Source organism: Euprymna scolopes, chromosome 17 (assembly GCF_053919585.1).
Source record: "Euprymna scolopes isolate OS-2025 chromosome 17, ASM5391958v1, whole genome shotgun sequence".
In the NCBI taxonomy this organism is placed as follows: Eukaryota; Metazoa; Mollusca; class Cephalopoda; order Sepiida; family Sepiolidae; genus Euprymna; species Euprymna scolopes.
The window spans coordinates 129210115-129229158 of NC_136498.1; the positions used below are offsets into that span (position 1 = coordinate 129210115).

Here is a 19044-nt window from a genome sequence, read left to right on the forward strand (position 1 = left end):
TTTACAATCGAAAACATTGACTTCATCTCCATTGTTTGATTTTAATAATGATAAACGTAGTTTTTCATATATGATTTTGTGTTTATTCGCTAGATGAAAATGTAAAAATAATTTTTTTTTTCTGTAGAAAGTTGTTTTTATGACGGAATGAAATTTCCCACACTGGCGTACTTTTTGGCGTTCTGGCGTACTGGCGCCCCCCCCCCAAAAAAAAAATTACCCCTTTTTTGCTCTTTTTTGAGAATATATTAAAATTCGCATGTTTTGAGTACTTTCGGTATATTTACAAGGTATATGAGAGTTGTACTTTAGACAGAAATTTATTGAAAGGGTGGACATGGACATCATAGAACTAACTACCATCACAGTATCACACCGCAATCTACAGAGACCTAATTATTACAGGAATTCTCTAATCACTGTTGATTTAAGGGTCAAGGATAAAAATAATGATATAATCAGTTTTTAAAAAATCTAATTTTGGTATCTGCAAGTGTTTATCTGCAACTGTTTTAATGAAATAAACACACACACACACACACACAATTACAACAAAAATCACAAATATTTCAACGATAGAAAAACAATTCGGCACACTTGATTAAATATCGGATATTATGACACAAGGAACAAAATAATAATTACACCGTGTTACGATGAACTGTGTTCGTTCATTGTTCCTTAAGGAGTAGATTTTCTCTTTAAATAATTTCACGTCTAAATCGTGTTTTTCATCTTTTAATTTTTATTCTTTTATATTTTCATATATTGTATTTCTTAATGGATTAGACACACAAAACTAAAGTTGTATCAGTTTATCTAAGAAAATAAAACAGATTTTCTGTTTTGAACACAAAAGAAAAAACTTTTTTTTTCGTATTGAATTCCCGGAATAAAAAGTAAGTTGTTTTTTTATTTTATTTTTATTTTTTTTTTTACACTTTTATAAATATCCATTAAATAAGTTTTTAAATAATCTTACCCATTAAAATAAGTTTATTTTTTAGATACTAGTGCAGAGAGTGATCCACCGGACGTAAATAATAACGTTATTATTTAAAAAGCCATTCTTAACATGGGGAGGGGAGGGGAGGGTGTTTTGTACCTATTCTATACTTCAATTGAATAAAAAAAAACATATCATAAAACTTTAATTAAACTTGGAAATACGATTTAAAAAATAGCGTGGATCACTCTCTGCACCATTTTTTATTGCAATTCACTACTACTACTACTACTACTACTACTACTACTAAACAACAACGACTTCTACTCCGTGATGCTTTATAACAAATGTGATTAAAAACAAAAGTATGAATCTCCGATTAAAAAATCTAAAAATATTTTGTTCAATCTGACATTCAAATTTTTGTCAAAAATATGTTTTATTAAAGAAAATTTATGTAATTTATGGGAAAATAATAATATTTAACATAAACACAATAATCTAATTCAGAGATTGTAAGCATAAAAACTCTTTTGATATTTAATTGTTTTAATATTTTAAAAAGTCTTTTCTTTCTTTCTTTTTTTTTTGTCTAGTAATTATGCCACTAGAGAATTTCGTTTGATTTTTTTGTTTTATCCAATATTTTACATTTAGAAATGGTGATCGATCACTCTCTTTTATGAAGTTTACATAAAATGGGTAAATGTTACTTTAACTCCAACAGAACACCGACCAATAAAATTTGTTTGCTTAAGCGTTTTCGGGTTGCTGACAGCGAATCTGATATTCAAACCCGTTGCAAATTTACCGTTTGCATGGTATTAACCCCTGGAGCCTCGCACTATTTTGCGCCATATCACCGTATTCGTTAACGCTACGTGTGAGCTGTTCTTATTGAAATTTATGTGCGCACGCACGCGCGTAATGGCGTGACCTTTCACAAGGCACATGAATACATGACGGACATTTTAAATTACAGGAAATATTGGTGCTAGTGCACTTACTGATCCACGCTATTTCATTTTTTATAGTATTTTCAAGTTTAATTAAAGTTTTATTATATCTGTTTTTTTATTGAATTATAAGGTTAAAATACAGAATAGGTACAAACCACCCTCCCCATGTTAAGAATGGCTTTCTAAATAATAATGTTATTGATTCAGCACGGATCAATAAGTGCACTCTACTGCACTAGTGTCAAACTGTTTCTCATAAAAAATAGTTTCATCCCATTTATTAGTAATTAGATTAAATACTTTCATAAAATTAAAAGAACGTAGTTTTCACTTCATTTAATAGTAAAAATAATGTCAGTAAGTTTTCACGAGCGATTTACAAAAATATCTTTATGTTTTTCGTTCCTTTTTTTAGGGGAGTATTAAATTGTAGAATTTGTATAGTTTTTAACAGGTGCTTCTGCAGTTTAATTTACCGTTTTTCCGTAAGTAATACACTATGTGTCAGAATTTTGGAGGAATTTTTGACACCCCTAACACTAAACTGCGAATAAAATATTAAAAAAAACTCGTAATTTCTCTTTTAAAAGTGGGTTGTTTATTTTCTTTATGGAATATACTTCAAAAATAAAATATTAAAGTTGTTTAGTTTAAACTATATTACACAGAAAAATGAACGTCATTTTTTGTTTTTGAAAACTTTCTTGTTATTTCACATGTCCACTAAAAATTCCTCCACGATTTAATTTTACTATGCACATGCGCACATCATGTAAGAATAGTGTAAATAAAGGTGGTGAGATGGCGTCAAATAGAGTGAGGGTTCAGGGGTTAATGCAAATGGTAAATTTGTGACAGGTTTGAATATCAGATTCATTGTCAGTGACCCTGAAAACCCCTTTAAAAAACAAATTTTATTGGTTGGTGTTCTGTTGTAGTTAAAGTAAACATTTACTATAAAATGTGCACCCATTTATTGGCCATTACTGATTAGCAGAACAAAAATAATGGTAAATCTTTGCTATCTAACCAGCGTAGTTCATTCTCTAGAAAATTTCAAGATCTACTTTTTGGGGCTATTATGTTTCAAGAAGCTTAAAATCTTGTCCGCAAAGAAATAATTAAAAAATACAATAAATATTTAATATATTAGAGTGGGGACCACTTCCCTATACAAATGTAATGTAAAATGAGCACCAACTTCCTGGCCAGTTACGGGTCAACACGATATGTAATCGTTTTACTGTTTCCAATTTTTGTACAGGGCTAAGAGGAGGTGTTCATATCAACTTTTGCTTTCTCAATTTTTTTTTGGGGGGGGGCAGAGCTCATTTGCTGTTAAATATTCTGTAATTGTTTTTTAACAATTTACTAAAAGCAGATGCATAAAATATCATTGGGCATAACAAAAGTTGGTGCTTATGCACTATTTGACCCACACTATTTTTGAAAAGTTAAATTCAAGTTTTTTTAATATATTTTTATTAAATTCTTAAGTGATAGTACAGAATAGTTACAAAACACCCTTCCTTCCCCTTGCTAAAAATGGATTTCTAAAACTTTCAGCGCATCGGTCACATAAGTACCCAAAATCTTTTAAAATTGTCACCATCTATATATAAAAAAGTCAAAATGTTTGTGTGTGCGTGTGTTTTAACGTTATTATTTAAAAAGCCATTCTTAACATGGGGAGGGGAGAGTGTTTTGTACCTATTCTATACTTCAATTGAATAAAAAAAAACATATAAAACTTTAATTAAACTTGGAAATACGATTTAAAAAATAGCGTGGATCAGTCACTCTCTGCACCATTTTTTATTGCAATTCAATACTACTGCTACTACTACTACTACTACTACTACTAAACAACAACGACTTCTACTCCGTGATGCTTTATAACAAATGTGATTAAAAACAAAAGTATGAATCTCCGATTAAAAAATCTAAAAATATTTTGTTCAATCTGACATTCAAATTTTTGTCAAAAATATGTTTTTTAAGAAAATTTATGTAATTTATGGGAAAATAATAATATTTAACATAAACACAATCATCTAATTCAGAGATTGTAAGCATAAAAACTCTTTTGATATTTAATTGTTTTAATATTTTAAAAAGTCTTTTCTTTCTTTTTTTTTTTTTTGTCTAGTAATTATGCCACTAGAGAATTTCGTTTGATTTTTTTGTTTTATCCAATATTTTACATTTAGAAATGGTGATCGATCACTCTCTTTTATGAAGTTTACATAAAATGGGTAAATGTTACTTTAACTCCAACAGAACACCGACCAATAAAATTTGTTTGCTTAAGCGTTTTCGGGTTGCTGACAGCGAATCTGATATTCAAACCCGTTGCAAATTTACCGTTTGCATGGTATTAACCCCTGGAGCCTCGCACTATTTTGCGCCATATCACCGTATTCGTTAACGCTACGTGTGAGCTGTTCTTATTGAAATTTATGTGTGCACGCACGCGCGTAATGGCGTGACCTTTCACAAGGCACATGAATACATGACGGACATTTTAAATTACAGGAAATATTGGTGCTAGTGCACTTACTGATCCACGCTATTTCATTTTTTATAGTATTTTCAAGTTTAATTAAAGTTTTATTATATCTGTTTTTTTATTGAATTATAAGGTTAAAATACAGAATAGGTACAAACCACCCTCCCCATGTTAAGAATGGCTTTCTAAATAATAATGTTATTGATTCAGCACGGATCAATAAGTGCACTCTACTGCACTAGTGTCAAACTGTTTCTCATAAAAAATAGTTTCATCCCATTTATTAGTAATTAGATTAAATACTTTCATAAAATTAAAAGAACGTAGTTTTCACTTCATTTAATAGTAAAAATAATGTCAGTAAGTTTTCACGAGCGATTTACAAAAATATCTTTATGTTTTTCGTTCCTTTTTTTAGGGGAGTATTAAATTGTAGAATTTGTATAGTTTTTAACAGGTGCTTCTGCAGTTTAATTTACCGTTTTTCCGTAAGTAATACACTATGTGTCAGAATTTTGGAGGAATTTTTGACACCCCTAACACAAAACTGCGAATAAAATATTAAAAAAAAACTCGTAATTTCTCTTTTAAAAGTGGGTTGTTTATTTTCTTTATGGAATATACTTCAAAAATAAAATATTAAAGTTGTTTAAAAGATAATAGAAATTTTTTTTTTTTTTTTTTTTTTTTTTTTTACACAGTGATCACCACTTATCAAGGCCCGGAAGCCACTCAGGGATAAGGGTTATTGCAAGTACATCACGTTAGTGAGGAGATTTTATGAAGTGTTTAATTAGGGGGGCGGTTCATTAGGAATTTGTTAACATTAGACTTGAAGACATCCAAGTTGTAGTCCGGAGGGAAGCAGGCAGACGGAACAGAGTTCCACAGGCGTGCAGTTCTAAGAAAGAAGCTTTGCTCATGAAATCCGCGTTTTGATTTAGGCACAGATATAGAGTGGGGGAAATTTTTCACAGTGGATTCAGCTAGACGGGTGTTTTTCGTGAAAGTTTGGCGAGGGGGGACCAGGGATTGGAGTTCAGACGAGCACCTGCCATGAAAATAACGATAAAACAAGGATAGGCTCGCAACGTCTCTTCTGTGGGAGAGGGGTTGCAGGGTAGAGAAAAGGGCATCCCCCACTAAACCACGAAGTCTATTTTGTACTCTGTCAAGGCATGATAGGCTGTTTTTGGCAGCTCCTGCCCAGATATGGCAACAGTATTCCATCCTTGGCCGTACTTGGCTTTTATATAGATAGAGAATTGCATCAGTAGTGAGATATCTTCTGGAGCGGTAGAAGGATCCCACCATCTTTCCTGCGACCTTGGCAACAGACTTGATGTACGTGTTCCATTTCAGATCAGGAGTAAAGGTCAAACCCAGAAGCTTGTCAAAACACGGGGCCTCACCCAGACGAGAGCCATCCATCACAATTGATGCCAGCTGGGGATCAGAGCGTTGATGATGTAAGGATAGGAGTTTGGTTTTAGATGCATTAAAGGTAACTAGCCACATCTTCCCCCACTGAACCACGCGCTCGAGATCAGAGGAGAGAGAATCCGAGAGAACTTTGTCATTTACAGCCTTTGATGTGTTGCCGTAGATGGTCGTGTCATCAGCATAGATGTCAACGAATGATTTAAGTATGTGTTTAGGGAGGTCATTGATGTAGATCAGGAAGAGAGTTGGGCCGAGGATTGACCCCTGAGGGACTCCAGCATTTATATTGCAGGCCTCCGATTTTTGTCCATCTACCACTACTCTTATGAGCCTATCGGAGAGAAATGATTTAATGATTGAGAAAACATTTCCAGTTATACCGTAGCTGGAAATCTTGTGAAGTAGACCCTTATGCCATACTTTGTCAAAGGCCTTTGATATGTCAAGAGCAATTGCCCTAGAAAGGAAGCCTTTGTCAAGAGATTCACTAATCCTGTGGGATATAACCGTCAGCACATCTGCGGTAGATCTTGCAGAGCGGAAACCATATTGTGTGTCACTAAGAAGGTTGTTTCTGCTGAGGTGGTTGACTATTTCTCTATTTAATATTGATTCCAGTAACTTACTCATAACACAGAGAAGACTTATTGGTCTGTATTGAGAGGGAGATGACTTATCACCTGAATTCTTAAATACAGGGCAAACTGATGAGGTCTTCCAGGGGGTCGGAAAGCACTTCTCCTTAAGGCAGCGCTTAAATAGTTTCGTAAGTATGGGAGCAAGTTCTGGTTGAAGCTTTTTTAACACTATAATATATTTTTTTATTTAAAAAAAATAGTGTTTACAAAGTGCCGCCGCACCTTCATGCAGCTATTTTGTTTACGTAATGAAATCAATTGAATTTTACGAGTTAATTTTTTTTTTCAATTTTTAAACTTTAAAAATCTATCAAAATTTTTCTATTGGTTAAATATTTACGATATTTTCAGGGTCAATGTGAAATTTTATGCTCTTTCCAATAAACTGAATATAATATTTTAGACAAACGTTTTTTTTTAAACTCCCCTCTCCATTTTGAAATGTCTATTAAAATTTTAATAATTAATTTATGTACCAAAGTTTTATATATCACAAATTGAAGATAAAAGATCAATAAATAATATATTGTAAATTAAAACAAAAAAGAAGTGTTTTTTTGGAAATTTACCTGTAAAGTCCAAAGTGAAAAACTTTTTTTTTAAACCATGTTGATTTTTTTTTTTAATTGGAAGCCTATGTTCTGCTTTTATTGTCCAGTAAGTAACGGACGATGACGACAATTTTTTTTATTTCATTCAATGTTTTATTTTTTTAGATGTTTAAAAAAAATTTCACTCGATAAAGAAGAATGAAAATATAATAAATAAAAAAATTATGTATTTCTTTGAGAAAGGAAAAAAAAATATTCCTCGAATGTTTTTTTAAGGCAAAAACTTATTAGTAAAAGTTGACTAGTTTTCAGTTATGGAGACATAAATTTCTTCATGCACAAGGCTAGACGCCTAACGTGAACGTGTGGTTTTTATGCCCTTCTGTTCATCTGTAGTTCCAAACAAAATGAATCACTGGTTCGACGTTTGGCTAGTCACCAACAAATGCTTACGTAATTGCGGGGTTTTCAAATACTTGATTAAAAAAATTCTTTTATTTAAAAAATACATGGAATTTAAAATATAAATATGGATAAATTCTTAACAATGAAGAATGGAACTACCCATTTAATAGTATTTTTTATAGGCATGTGATTTTTGGCATTTATATATACATATATTTATCAAAGCAAGTCAAAATACGTTGATTTTCTTTAAACCTTTTTTAAAGAAAACCGATTTAAAAATAAATATTGCATAATTGGCTATTAAACATGTTAGTTTGTTTTTTAAATGGTCTTTTCTCCTTTAATTAAAAAAAAATTAGGGTTTGAATTACATTTTTCAAATACTTATAAGCTTCGAAAGATAGTAAGTTGAATTATTAAAGTTCTTATCATTTTTAATGACCGCTTCTGATACACCTAGTAATACACTGACATACACCGAGTAGAAGAACCGTTTAATTTCACGAAAATTCTGTTTACATTTGGGGGTGGCGGTGGAGGGTCAGGTGGCCACAGCCACTATGACATGCCACCCCCAAATGTAAAACAATTTTTGTGAGAAATTAAACGGTTCTTCTATGTCGGCGTTTTACTTATGGAAAAACGGTAAATTCAACTGCAGAAGCACCTGTTAAAAACTATACAATTCTATAATTTAATAATCCCTAAAAAGAACAGAGAGAAAAAAAACATAAAACTGCTTTCGTAAACCGTTGGTGAAAATTTAATTTTTAGATCAATTAAAAAGCATCAAAAACTATATTACACAGAAAAATGAACGTCATTTTTTGTTTTTGAAAACTTTCTTGTTATTTCACATGTCCACTAAAAATTCCTCCACGATTTAATTTTACTATGCACATGCGCACATCATGTAAGAATAGTGTAAATAAAGGTGGTGAGATGGCGTCAAATAGAGTGAGGGTTCAGGGGTTAATGCAAATGGTAAATTTGTGACAGGTTTGAATATCAGATTCATTGTCAGTGACCCTGAAAACCCCTTTAAAAAACAAATTTTATTGGTTGGTGTTCTGTTGTAGTTAAAGTAAACATTTACTATAAAATGTGCACCCATTTATTGGCCATTACTGATTAGCAAAACAAAAATAATGGTAAATCTTTGCTATCTAACCAGCGTAGTTCATTCTCTAGAAAATTTCAAGATCTACTTTTTGGGGCTATTATGTTTCAAGAAGCTTAAAATCTTGTCCGCAAAGAAATAATTAAAAAATACAATAAATATTTAATATATTAGAGTGGGGACCACTTCCCTATACAAATGTAATGTAAAATGAGCACCAACTTCCTGGCCAGTTACGGGTCAACACGATATGTAATCGTTTTACTGTTTCCAATTTTTGTACAGGGCTAAGAGGAGGTGTTCATATCAACTTTTGCTTTCTCAATTTTTTTGGGGGGGGGGCAGAGCTCATTTGCTGTTAAATATTCTGTAATTGTTTTTTAACAATTTACTAAAAACAGATGCATAAAATATCATTGGGCATAAAAAAAGTTGGTGCTTATGCACTATTTGACCCACACTATTTTTGAAAAGTTAAATTCAAGTTTTTTTAATATATTTTTATTAAATTCTTAAGTGATAGTACAGAATAGGTACAAAACACCCTTCCTTCCCCTTGCTAAAAATGGATTTCTAAAAATTTCAGCGCATCGGTCAAATAGTGCATAAGTACCCAAAATCTTTTAAAATTGTCACCATCTATATATAAAAAAGTCAAAATGTTTGTGTGTGCGTGTGTTTTCATGTATGTCTGACAAAGGCTTTTTTCCGAGAAGCGATCGGTCGGCTTACAACTTCTTAAAACTTTTTATATCATGTCTAAATCATAATATCTACCAGGTAACAATGGGGGTCGTCTGTCTATTTAATTTGCTCGACTTTGAAAAGATAAATATTCAACATTTTTCGATCGCTGCATGTGCATTAGGCTTTTTCATATAATAAAAGTGAAACTAATTCTGGCGGCATTTTCCGGTTGTGATCGCTGGAAACGTCCGAAAGCAATCAGCTTTGATCAATATGGAGTTTCTCCTTATATCAGACAATTGCTATTCAATTTGGACAATCCCCTTTTTATGGGGAGCTGGTTTCCCCCACAACATCTTGGGGAAACAAAAAAAAAAATGCTGCCCCACAGTAAATAAAATACTGCCCTGCAGTCAAAGTTTACATCATTAAGTCATTAAATATGGGAACCTGCCAATTCTTAATTCTTACATAAATTCAAACATATTTTTGTTACTGTTTCATGGTGGCCCAGTGATTAACGTCGCACGTTTTCTGTTTTTTTTCACACTTTAATTTCCAACTTCGACTCAAGGGTTTGGGTTCGATCCTTCATACTTACCTACCAAAACTTTTTTTTTATTTTAACCCTGGCAACGCTGGGTATCCTCCACTAGTCTATATATATATATAAAAGGCAAAATGTGTATTAGTGTGAGCGTCTTTTGTGTATGTCTGCAAAGGCTTTTGAAGGGGGATGCTCGGGAGATCACTGTTTCTTAGAAGTTTTTATATACTCCGTGGATTATAATATCTCCGATTTATGAAACGAGGTTGTGCCTGTCTTTTATTTGAGCGACTTTTACACATATTTGAGCGACTTTTACAAGTATTTCTTATTCTCTGCATGTTTGTTTGGCTTTTCCATATAAAAAAGCGAAACTGAATCTGGAGCAAATGTGTCTACCTGGCACTCATGCCGGGAGGTTCAGAAAAGCAATGAGCTTTGATCAATGTGGGGGAAAACTCGCCATGTCAGACAATTGCTATTTATTTGGACACTCCCCTATTTATGGGGAGCTGGTTTTCCTCAACATCTAGGGGGATCGGGAACAAACAAATACACAGAAACTGGCTTGCAGCTAAAGTTAAGCACAGGATTTCATTTCCCTTTGGCATAATGTTTGACCTCATTTAATTTACGCATCTGTGTGAACACATTCACTTAACATTTTAATCATTTAATTTCAACCATTCTCACTTCTGCTGCCTGTGTAGTATCGCAGTAAGTTATCAGGCTATCATTTCTTTTCTGCCTACACCTCAATGCTTCAGGTTTGAGCCTACCTGCCTACAAAAACTTCTTTTTTCCTACACTCACACTGACAAACACCCGGCATTGCCGGGCACCCATGCTAGTCTATAATATAAATCTTACCTGTCTGCTGAAATGTATGTATGAATGTATGTTTGTATGTCTGGCAAAAACTTTCAACAGAGGCAACACATTTTCACAAGATAGTATCATTTTGAAGTTTGACCCTTCGGGCGACAAATATTGAAAACTTGGCCAAAAACATTAATTTTTTCACCCTCAACTGGGCACTGTTCTACAAGGAGGGGTCGTTTTTTTCGCTGACATTTTTTGCAAGTCATTCAACTCTTGCGTCCGCGACGGCACATGAAAGGCATTATTTTTACTGCCTGTGACATCACAATCATGGTAGGCACATCAGTAAGACATTTTGGGTTTTTTTCACCTCTATTTCCTCTGGTGCGTTACGGGTTCGAGCCTGCTTACTGCTCCTATTTAAATTTTTTTTTTTTTTGTGTTCGCAATTTTCCTTTTTTTTTTTTTTTGCTCAACCAACACCCTTACACACACCTATACTTTCTTTTTCACCTTCATGTCATGGGTTCGAGCTTGCCTGCTTACTACAACTTGTTTTTTTTGCTCAACACACACCTCCAAACACCTGGGCAATGTCGGGCACCCAGGCTAGTCAAATATATAGAAGGCAAAATAGGCGCATGCATTGGTGTATGTCCACAGAAGACATTTTCATCAGGGTTCTCACGTCGGTTGTATTCTGAGAGAAGTTTTCTAATATTTTCCAGATGATAATATCTAAGATCCACAAACAGACATCATCTCCATCTTTTTTTTGAACGATTTTTTAAAAATTCCCTCGTTTTGAGTGTTTGTTTCTTTTTTGTATAAATAAAGTGAAACTAATCAAATGCAATGGCCAACTCCTGGCCTTTGTCCAGGTAGTATCTGTTCTGTAATTGGTCCTTGGTCAATGTAAGGGAAACCCTTCTTACTGAGACAATTGCTATTTATTTGGATACTGCCAGAGTACCCTCTATTTGGGAAGGAGCTGCTTTTCCCCTACATTAAAAACGACTTTGTGGGAGGTTTAAAAACAATGCCATTTCTGCAAGTCATTTTTTTTATTAACTACATTAAATTTGAATGCATTACACTTCTGGTCACATTATGGAGTAGAGGTAAGACGTAAGGTTTTCTTTCACTTTCTTTTCCACCTTCGCAATACAGGTACTGCCTGCCTACTACCATTTTTATTTTTGTGCTCTAAACACCCGGGCAAAGCCGGGCACCCCCACTAGCGACATATATTTTTTGTTTTCTACCAGTAGTTTTTTTTTGTTTTGAGTGGTTACCAGAACACCCTAGAGGACCGTCTCAATTCAACTATTTTAGTTTTGTTCTAATATAATATTCAACGGCATTACTTATTTCAAAGTAAATAAACGCTTCAAAATAAGTTAAAAACAGAAAATTTTTCCAAGTAAGAAGAGTTACTTTTCTTGCCTTTGGTAACATTTATTTGTTATACATTTTGGGGTTCATGTTGTCATTTTTTTTCTGACCATACTTCAAAATGCTGGTTTTGGTTTATTATATTGTTAGGTGAAAATACAAATTAGTAAACAAGGACTCCTTTTCCCATATTAAAAATATATTTTTAAATAATAAAGTTATTATTAATGATGTGAGGATGTTTTTAGTTGGAAAATGACAAAAAATAAAATGGATAAATAAAAGCATGCTCCCTCCCCGAATCAAAAATAAAAAAAATTACCTTTTTCATTTTTATATAAGACAAAAAATACGAAATAGGAAGGTACTTTTTAAAAATATCAAATATGAATTTAAGAACTTAAGAAAGCCAACAATGATATTTTTACAGTATCTTTTGTTTATTAAAATGTTAGGTCTAAGTACAGAATACTCACGAATACATAGGCTCTATTCACCTCCAAAATGTAAAAAAAAAAAAAAAAAAAAAATAGATATGAGTCCTCTGCCTACTCCTCTGCTGCAAAAATTGGAAACTGGGAACAATTACATGTCTTGTTGACTGCCAACTGGTTAAGAAGTTGGTGTTCATTTTACATTCAATTTATATAATAGGAAAGTGATTACATAGGCTTACATCTTAAATATTTATTATTATTTTTAATTCTCCATTTGCGGATATTTTTAAAAAGCTGTTTAAACGTAATAGCTAAAAATGTAGATTTTTTATGAAGTAACTATGCTGGGTTAGAGTGTTATAAATTACAAAAATATTTTTGTTTTTATTTTGGCTTTTATATAACGATAACATTTTCTTTGGTGCATTCGAGAGGAGCATTTTTAATGAACAATCGTTATTTCTATTTGGTATTTTTTATAACAATATAATTTTTTAGTGAATTACTGAACATCTTTTTTTAATTCATAAAATTCTAAACTAATGGTAGAACAGCACGTATATAATTAGTTTTGACACAACTGCATAAACATCAAGAATTGCAATTCCGGCTCAGAATATGTTCAGCAGTTAATGATGAATTGTGAAAATCCATTTCCTTTGTATTTAACGCATGCAAAAATTTAGGTCAGCACATTTTTTGTTGAATATGATGTCTTTCACTGAAAATTTTTTTATTTCATTACAAATATATTTATTAGAATTGAAATGTTTTATACAAATACTAAAAGATATATTCTTCATGAAGCTCCTCTCCCCATATTTAGAGTAGCTTTCTAAATAATGTCATTCTTTTGAAATCCATTTAAATATGAAGAGGAGACCTTAACTACTTTCAATTTTAATAAGCCAAAATTTTTTTGTCTCAAAATAAGAAAGTTAACTGTTTAATTAATTAATTTGATTAAGGCAGATTTAAAGATTTTTTTTTTTAAGGAATATATGTTCCAATACACTGAGGAATATAGAAAAAATCTGGTTTAAAAACATAGAAATGATAACATTAAAAAAATAAAAGGAGGAATGCAATTTTTTACAGTTTTAATATTTTCTTTATATTAAGCGGCTTATTAACTTGTCAGCTATTTCTATATAAAGGAAACGTGACTGTTTAATTAATCAATTTGGTATACGCAGATTTTAAGTAGGCAATCATATGATCTCTTGCTTAAAGGAAATACATGGTTACAATCCACTGAGAAATACATGTAAAAGCACTAGCTAAAAAATAGAAAATAATGCAAAAAGATAAATAAATGCAAATTTTCACAGTATTCTCGTGGAATATGTGTATCATCTGAGTCAGTTTAAAATAATAGAGTGAATAAATATAAATGTGCTAGTCATATTGTTATAAGAGGTGTGGACATATTTTTTATATGGGAGTTAAGTAAATAATAGTATAAGGTGATCATAGAAGATTAAAAGTAATATTTAAAAAAATAAATTGTGAGAGAAATAAGACTTAACACCCAATGAAATGCATCCAAGTCTTTATTATCTGTTTATAGTAATTTAAAAATGCATCATCTTGCCAATATTTAAAGATAAAATATTAAAATGCTGAGAAGTTAAACACCTGGGATTACAATTAGATGTAACAGATATTTTTTCTAAAAAATAATTTACTTAATAAGATTGGTAAGAACAAATAGAAAATATCGTTCTCCCAAGCAAATGAAATGTCAGCATAAATGGAGATGTGTTAGTGGTATTGTCATGAAATGTTTGATTCAAACCTAAATAATACGGTTAGGTATAATGTTTAGTATTTGTTTATAGTAATTTAAATAGTCTTACTAATATTTAAAGATAAAACCTTCAACATGCTAATGAATTAAAAGCCTTTAATTACAAATAATTTATATGTTCAGATAATTTAGGGGTGAATGAATATACCCAACTAAATAAGCAACAACAGGGAAAGAATTCTAAAGTCTAGCAAACTGAGGGAGACACGTTTAAGATTAGAATGCTTTCTAGACGCAAAAAGGGAACGGGTTGGTCGGGAGTATGTAGGTTGAGGGAAGACAATTCCTATGAGTTCATCAGAAAACATTCCATTAGAGTACTTATAAAACCGACATAGACATGCAATATTTTGGATATGGGACAGTGGCTGGAGCATGAGAATATGAGCAGGACCGATTAGATTTGGACGCACTTTTTAAGCCAATGTAATGAAGATAATTGTGGTAGTTACACCAGTTCAGATGTGGCAATAATACTAAATGCATGTGCTAATATGAGTTTTTTAGATGTATAGGATACTCGCAGGTCAAAGTAATTGTCTATCAGAGTAGTGAAATCCTACCTTCTTAGTAGTAATCCTCTGTTATATCCTCAAAGTATGTGTTTGTATATTTGATAATTAGTAAATTAGAAATTTGTCCATACTGATAGTTAGAGATAAAACATGCCAATAAGTTTAGTTATAAATACTTTTAATTCATATTAACTGTGAATAAACTGACATATCCCTTCAAAAAAACCTTAGATTTGAATAATAGAATTCACAAATTGATAAATATATAAGGAGAAAAACAAAGATATATAAATGAATAAAAAAGCAAAAAAGTATAGAACAGTACATTAGCTTTTCCAACCAAATTAATGACCTTTTTTGAACTAAATAACCCCATTTTAAGGAATGTGTCCCATATTTTTTAGAATATAATATATTTTCTATCGACGATATGTAAATGTATGTTCTTGAAAAAGACAGAAACAATTGTATGCAGTAAAAACTTTTTTGATTAACTTATGGAAATTTCTATTATTATAACAATGTTAACAATACATAAAGACTTATATATATATATATATATATATATATATATATATATATATATATATATATGTTGGTATATTTAGGCAGCATTTTTTCATTCAAGCAAATATTATTAAATACAACCAAGGCACTTTGCTTTATGATTCTATTTAAAAAATTTTCAATTTTCCGTATAATCTTTTTTATATAAAAATAAAAAAATATTAAAAGTTCCATAGTTGTTGCTGTCATGAGCACTTTCGATTCATCCACAAATCATCTTCAGGTGTTGAATAAAAGTGCAAAGAGCGAAAATCAGAATTAAAAGTAAAAAATTAATACACAATAAACGGCATTAGGTGATGATAAGTTTAAATATATAGAGTCGATGAAAAGTCGGTTAAAAATATAGGTCGATTAAAAATTTGAGTATTAAAATCAGCAAGTTCATGGACCCTGTTAACAAAGTCGGTCTACTACAAACTACGCGAGACATTTTAGAACGTTACTGCTTTTCTCGAATGCAATATCATTTATAGTTGGTTGAAGGGTTCTAATATATGACCCTTCAAGAATTTTTAATTTTTTAATATTTTCATGTATAATTTTTATGTTGTCAACGAGGACCTTTCTAAGATTGAAGGGGCACAGTTATGTTCTTTTATCAAATGTTTATATATAGCACTAGTATTATTTAGATGCATGGTTATTCGCTGGGACAACATTGTCATTGTATGCTCAATGTATGTATTCTTTTCAGAGTTACATTCTCCCATAGAACATTTGAATTTATACACTACATTGGTTTATTCCAACGTTTTTATAGCCAGTAATAAGTTGTTTCTAACCACAAGGTTTTGTGTTCTAAACTTCTTGTAGTAAATAATACATTTTATTTTAGAATTACTGTCAATAGGCATCGAGTACCTACATACGATATTTTAATTGCATTTTCTTCAATTCTGAAGTTAGGTGTCATTTGAGTGTGATATAATATATTAATGGAATTTGCCTTGTGGTGTTTGCTAATATTATTATTAGGGTTTTCAAGGGATTGCAGCATTCATTTTATTTGTTCATCAACAATGTAATTAGGAAAATGATTGTTGATGAGTACTTGTTACATATATATATATATATATATATATATATATATATATATATATATATTCTCAGTATGATGAAAATCAAATAAATTCTAAGTATGATTTTCTCTAGACTCTATTCTAAGTGCAAAAGTATACTGCATACAATTTTTCTCCAGACTATATCTTGAGAAAAATGGTATCGACTAGTTCTGTATCAAGTTAGAAAATATTTGGTAATTTTGCTAATGTGTAGTCCATGACTTTAGTTCAAATTAATCTCAAGTTTGTAAGTTCAATCGAATAATATTGATAACAATAAAGAAAATACTAATATATGAATGCAAATACTAAAATTTTTTTATTTTATTTATTTTTTACAGATGTTCCTGATTGAACGCATTTATTGAATTTTAGGGAATTATCATTTTCTTTAAGAATTATTTCATAAATAGGGAAGATTTATTTGGAAATTAACAGCGAATTCTGTGGGAAGATTTATTTATTTTGGATACTATTTTAAAAATTTTCTGAAACAGTGAAGAAAACAGCATACAGCTTGAAGATCATATTAAATTTTGTAAAATATGTGTTTAGTATTCAAATAAATAAAGGTGGTAAAATATCGAATCAGAAATTGCAGAAATGTGTGTTGCTTTTGTAAATTCAATATTTTATTCAGTACCAAATCAATAGCAGTATAAAAAATCTGTAAAATTAACACCAGATAAATGCTATACTCTTGTGAAGTAGCTGCCGTATTTCTTTGCATGAAATACAACTTGCTTCAACATCTGTGAATTAAGACTAATATATATATATATATATATATATATAAGATAAATTAACATATTTTATAATTACGCCAATAATTTTGTTCAATGGACCAATTGTAGTGAAAGATGCAGGTACAGAGTGGCGAAATGCCGCATTCTTGTCAGTTGTGTGGATATTCTTGTTCTCAAAAATCAAAGTTAGTGAGACATATAAAAACTCACACTGGAGTAAGGCCACATTCTTGTCAGTTGTGTGGATATTCTTGTTCTAAAAAATCACATTTAGTGGAACATATGAGAAGTCACACTGGGGAAAAGCCATATTCTTGTGAAGTGTGTGGATATTCCTTTTCGCAAAAATCAAAGTTAGTAAGGCATATTAGAACTCACACTGGGGAAAAGCCACATTCTTGTGAAGTATGTGAATATTCTTGTTCTGAAAAATCAGATTTACTGATTCATATGAGAGTTCACACTGGAGAAAAGCCATATTCTTGCACACTATGTGGATATTCTTATTCTCATAAATCAAATTTAATTGTACATATGAAAAAAACACATGCTTAAAAGTTATATTCATTCAGGATATGTGCATAGTCTTGTTCTAAGAATTTCCATTTATTCATATGAGAACTTTAAACATGACTGGATTACATAGGTAAACTCAGAAAGGACTATTCTCATTGTGGTTAAACTAACTGTATTACATAGGATTGAACTGATAAATAATGGAAGATAAGGCAAGAATCGATGTCTGATGAACCAACTGAGTTTGTTTGTCTGCTACATAAACGACTCAAACTTTTGTATGTTCTTGTTAATACATTTTGTACTCTCTTTTCCTTGAACTCTTTAAACGTGGTCATAACAGTAACAACGAATGTTCGAAAAACTCATGAAGGAAATAGGAGTTTTAATACCCAGTGTTTTTCTAATACTGGTAAACTATGGTTCGAAGAACAAAAACAGAAATCTATGAAAAACCAATGAAGTGTCCAAAACACTGGCGTAAAAAAATAAACAGCATCTTCATCTTCAACAAGAAACTAAGTATGAGCTCTCCATGAAAAAAACCACAGCATTTACAACTTTAACATTGATTAAAGAAAAGAAACAGTACTTTTTAACACTGTTAACCTTCATGTCAAAACTAATGCAGTATTTTCAACATTGAGAAAACAAGAAATATCTCTATAAAAAAGAGTGTTAAACATATTTTACATTTTTTTTTGCATTCTCTCTGGTTAGTTTGTTAGTGATAATACCATCGAATTCGCTTATTCCAAGTACAGTGCATTTTGCAAGACATGCCAGATAAAACATCTCACAACTTCACAATAAGATTAATGGCCAAGCCAAGTGCATTGTGGACGTACTAAAAAGGGAACTAAATAAGGCTTATGGATTGTCCAGGAAAAAAGCTCTACATAAGTATATAAAATCATGGAAAGTCTTTACACTCCTGCAGCCCAATCACCAGTGGAAATTATGTTTAACCATAAAATCAGATCACTATTCAAAAAATGACAAACCACACAAAGTAAAATGTCTATGGTACCACGAAAAATACAATTTTAGAGAAAATGTTTACATATTTTAGAAACAACGTTTTGGGGGAAAACTAAGGAGGATAATGCAGAAGATCGGCAATGTTATCTATATAATCTATGGCCCAAAGGTGACTCAAAAAAGGCATATATGAACTGCATACAGAAACATAAATTAGGATCAAGAAGGTTTGTTTCAGGAAGAGTAGAGAGTATTTAAACTGTCTACGACACATTTGATGTTTAGCCCTCTCAATTTACACCAGAACCACGATGTTTTGTCAGAAAAAAGGTAGATACAAGACCCACCCATAGTCTACCTAAGGAAAAAGAAATACTGATACA

At 31.4% G+C, this 19044-nt stretch overlaps 1 long non-coding RNA gene across 1 annotated transcript; it reads left to right on the top strand.

Moving 5' to 3' along the window:
• Positions 1–658: 658 nt before the first annotated feature.
• Positions 659–17022, top strand: LOC145296979 (uncharacterized). Its single transcript, XR_013870097.1, has 2 exons — positions 659–899; positions 16760–17022. It is a non-coding gene; the product is annotated as an uncharacterized LOC145296979 (long non-coding RNA).
• Positions 17023–19044: the final 2022 nt, after the last annotated feature.